The sequence below is a fragment of the Bubalus bubalis genome, chromosome 12, assembly GCF_019923935.1.
Source record: "Bubalus bubalis isolate 160015118507 breed Murrah chromosome 12, NDDB_SH_1, whole genome shotgun sequence".
NCBI lineage: Eukaryota > Metazoa > Chordata > Mammalia > Artiodactyla > Bovidae > Bubalus > Bubalus bubalis.
The window spans coordinates 59,906,748-59,911,244 of NC_059168.1; the positions used below are offsets into that span (position 1 = coordinate 59,906,748).

General features: G+C 48.5%; 1 pseudogene; it reads right to left on the bottom strand.

Moving 5' to 3' along the window:
- Positions 1 to 709: 709 nt before the first annotated feature.
- On the bottom strand, positions 710 to 3,119 carry LOC102400166 (annotated as a pseudogene).
- Positions 3,120 to 4,497: the final 1,378 nt, after the last annotated feature.

The following is a 4,497-nucleotide window of genomic DNA, read 5'->3' on the forward strand; positions in this document are numbered from 1 at the left end:
CCGACTTGTACTCACTCTTTAGGCCTCAGATTCCTTTCACAAGAGGTGTCTGGTCTCCCAAGGCTGGTGGGGCTCTGCTCCCAGTCCACACCCTGGCCAGCACCAGGAAAGCACCGTTTTCACACTGTCTGTGAGGAGCCATGTTCTTGTCACCACTCCATTTACACTGCACAGCTCTGGAGGGCAGGGAATGGGTCTTGTTTCCTTTTGTATTCCCAGTGCCTAGTACTGTGCCTGGCAATAGTAGGTGTTCAAAAAACAAATGTTGCATGAATACATGAAATAGCATATTTGAGACACTTTTAATTTCCAAGAAAAAAAATGTATGCTGTCAATTTTACAGAGTAAATCAGAATCAATGTCTTTCTTTAAAACTGCTGCTGCTGCTGCTAAGTCGCTTCAGTCGTGTCCGACTCTGTGCGACCCCATAGACGGCAGCCACCAGGTTCCCCTGTCCCTGGGATTCTCAAGGCACGAACACTGGAGTGGGTTGCCATTTCCTTCTCCAATGCATAAGAGTGAAAAGTGAAAGTGAAGTCGTTTAGTCGTGTCCGACTCTCAGCGACCCCATGGACTGTAGCCCACCAGGCTCCTCCATCCATGGGATTTTCCAGGCAAGAGTCCTGGAGTGGGGTGCCATTGCCTTCTCCGTCTTTAAAACTAGGTTTTCTAATTAAAGAGAAATTCACAACTTACTCTTATAATTTTACTTTAAAAATACTGAGGCAAGAAATAAAAATGTACCCTGAGCCCATCATAAATGAAATGACTCATCAGACTCATTTAAATCTTTCTTTCCCAAGACTTAATCAACAGAATGTATTACTTAAGAACGAGATTTTCACAAGACCAAATACTATTATGAAAAATAAGTGTGATTTTACACACTGATTAAAACTGGCCATATTTATCTAATCCATAATACTCTTTCCCACTAAAGAAACTGTCAAAATACTTTGAATAAAGTTGTAGAACACTTGTTTCTTTCTTTCTTTGTTTTTTAGTTTTTTTTTTTTTTTTTTTGTTTTTTTTTTGAGCTTTTCTTCTTTTTCAATCAATGACCACCTTATACAGCTTTGGAAATCTGGACAAAGAAGAGGCTGAGAAGAGGCCTGGTTCTGTGTCTGAGGGTCTCCGAGTGAGTCTGCATCAGCCAGTGGGCCCCAGCTAGGCCTGTCCATAGTTTGGGCACAGCAGTTTCCTGAGTAAGAGCCTGCCCCACCCTCAGGGTAACACTCCATCAGCCTCTTTCCAAGGCCCTCAGGAAACAGGTTAGATTCTGAGCCCGGCCTGGGAGGAGGGAGTTTACAAAGGGCAGGCAGGATCAAGTACCCAGGGATCCCAGTGATTCCCAGGCACTCTCCTGCCCTTTCCTGACAAGGGAGCAAATAAATAGACCTCCAACTCAGGAACAGAGGTGTTGGAGCAGGGACACCCTCCCCTGGGAGTTAGTAATTAAGTCTTATGTTAAAAACAAACCATCCCCAGCCCCTGCCAGTGTCTACAAAATCCTAAAGGATTGGGTGAAGGGCTAGCCTGCCTGGGGGTATACAGCACCCAGCCCTGCAGGCTCCTGGAGGGGCTCTCATGTCTGTTCTGCAGCTCCTGGGGCTCCCACCTCTTTGGGGGTGGCTCCAAGAAGACTGATGGTGGCTTCTTCATTGAGTAGGGAGAGGCAGGGACACCCACCGCCAGGAAGTGGTTCTTTTTCTGAAACAATCTCCATAGGCCCCAGTGGTTGCCATGCACATCCAGGTCCCAGATAATGGAGGCACTTGACAAGCTGTGTCCAGGTGATGAAGTCATCATCTTTCTCAATTCGGATAAAGGCCGTGTAGGTGTGGCCCTCTGTGCCTGGCAGGAAAAGAGTCTTCACAAGGGTTCTTGCTGTGGTCGAGAACCTTGGCTTCATTGAGCAGCCTGTGAACTTCCACTACATAAGTGTGCTTCTTCAGACTGTCCATGTTCCTGAGCTGGACACCTGGAACTGTGTTGAATTGTGCTTCCGGAAGTAATCCTCATGGAAGCAGCTGTTCATGTTGAGGCCAATGATGCCCAAGTGGTAGGATCAGGACACATAAGGGATGTTGCACTCTGTACCTTGGCATTTTTCCAGCATCAGCATCCACATATCCCAAGCCCAGAGCTTTTCCAGTGTGGACCACTGGGGCTCAAGCTTCTCCTTGTACAAGGATCTCTGAGCACTCAGCCCAGCCTAGGCATGGTCTCCATATGGTACAGCAGTGCTGGGTCCTCAGCTGTGTGCTCACAGCCCTGGTCATTCCAGGGAGACATCCAGTACAAGCTGTCGTCCTCCTCTAGCAGCTGGATGGATTGGCTCAGGAAACTGAAACTATCCACAGCAGTGTCCAGGTCCTCCTTCCAGAACCACAGCAAACCTGGCTTCCGGAAACAGGTTGAAAGTGGCAGTGAGGCTGGCCTCGTTGTGCTGAGACACAAGGGTATTCTTGACACCGACAGAAGTGTGCTGGATGCCCCTTGGACCAAACAGCAGCCACCACAGCAGTCGGTTCCTCATAGTAGCCATCGATGAAAACTGTTATCATTTGGGAAGACAACCCCTGGGCTGAGGGTAGAGAGCACAGCATCCTGTACAGGTAACTGGGCCGGTTCCCCGCAACGACAGCCACAGGCGCGTTGAGGACCTTGTTGTCTGGGGCTGGGTCAGGGCTGAACTGGGAAGGTGTGGGGTCCTTGCAGCTGTACATGTTCCCGTCGCCCTTGATTTTGCTGCAGAAGCAGCAGCCATGACGTTTCAGCTCCATGTCTGCCCAGTGGCACATCTTCATCTCTGCCTCTTCAGCTGAGCTTAGTGGCACTTCTGTCTTCAGCAGAACTGAACCCCCGCAGGAGGAGAGGGCAGGTGAGTCAGAATGTTTCTCCCCAAGGATAGGACCTCCTTTTCATCCCACGAAGGCCCAGGTGTCTCTCCAGCCCAGGGCAGGGCCAGCCTGGCTGTCGCGCCTCCTCAGCAGAGCCTTGGCTGTGTCCTTGAGATGGAAAGAGCCCTTGTCCTTAATGATGCAGATGAACCCTTGGCCAGGTGCCATCATGTTGAGGAACAGCACCACGGCCTCATCTATATGAGGCGCGTGCATGCCTGCTAAGTTGCTTCACTCGTGTCCTACGCTTTGTGACCCCATGGACTGTAGCCCGCCAGGCTCCCCTGCCCATGGGATTCTCCAGGTAAGAAAGTGGGTTGCCATGCCTTCCTCCAGGGGAATCTTCCCAACCTAGGTATCGAACTCAGGTCTCCCATGTTGCAGGCAGATTCTTCACTGTCTGAGCCACCAGGAAAGCCCAGGTCAGTTTCTACTTCCCGGTAAGATACCACTCCACTTTTTCCACACCCCAAAGGGCTTGATGAGGGGGCTGGGCTTCCAGTTATCCATGCTGTATTGGGGGGCGGAGGGGGCAGGGGTGGTCACCACTGTCCTGGCCAACCCATACCTGCAGGAATGGCTCAGGGAGCTCAGGCCCCGCTGAGGCCCACACAGCTCTGCCCAGCGCACTGCAGCTTCCATCTACTCCATGCCCCTGGTGGCCCCACCCTGGCCCACACTTGTTTTTAAGAGGCCAAAAAGCAGGACAAGTTTAAATTCTTGGCCTCCAAATCAAATTTTGGAAAGACTTAACAGCATCAAAATTACATTATTGTTAGTCATGCCTATTCTTCTCCTATCGTGGGGGCCCCCAAATACCCCTAAATGCTGTAGGACTCCAGCTCTAGCTGTGAAGCTGACACGGTTCTGTGCCCTGGCACGTGGCAAGGACTCTGAGATCACAACCTGGTTTCATGATGAGGAGATAATGACTGTAAGTGATGAATGGTAAGGGCTTTATGTTCTGTCTGCAAATCATGATGGGAATCTCATGGTACAAGATATAAAACAACTTGTTCTCAAATATTGCTTTGCCATCTCCACTGCTCATTAATTTTGTGGGAGTTTCTGGATAGAAGCCAAACACTTATATGAACGACTCACAAATATTATTATATAAGTCTTTGGAAAATGCAATTCTATTGTTATATTTGAAAATAGTCATTGCCTTTCTTTGTTTTCCAGAGATAAATATGTTTTCCAAGGACAGCAAAGGACAAATGCAAAAAGATACCTCCTGGTATTCTCGTGGGAGCTTCCCTTTAGCTATTAATACAAAAATGTCAGTGTAGTGGGCTAGGTGATGGCCCTGGAGATATCAGGTCAAACACCCGGAACCTGTAAATGCTGCTTTATCTGGATAAAGGGACTTTGCAGATGAGGGGTTTCTTTTTTTTCTTCCAGATTTCTTTTCAGATTGGGAGATAATCCTGGATTATTGGTTGTCCTAAATGCCATCACATACATTTTTGTAAGAGAGAGGGAGACAGATATTTGACAGAGACATAGCAAAGGTGTTGTGACATTTGAACATCACAAGCAAGGAAGGTCACCAGGAGTTGGAAGAGACAAGGAACGAATCTTTCCTTAAAAC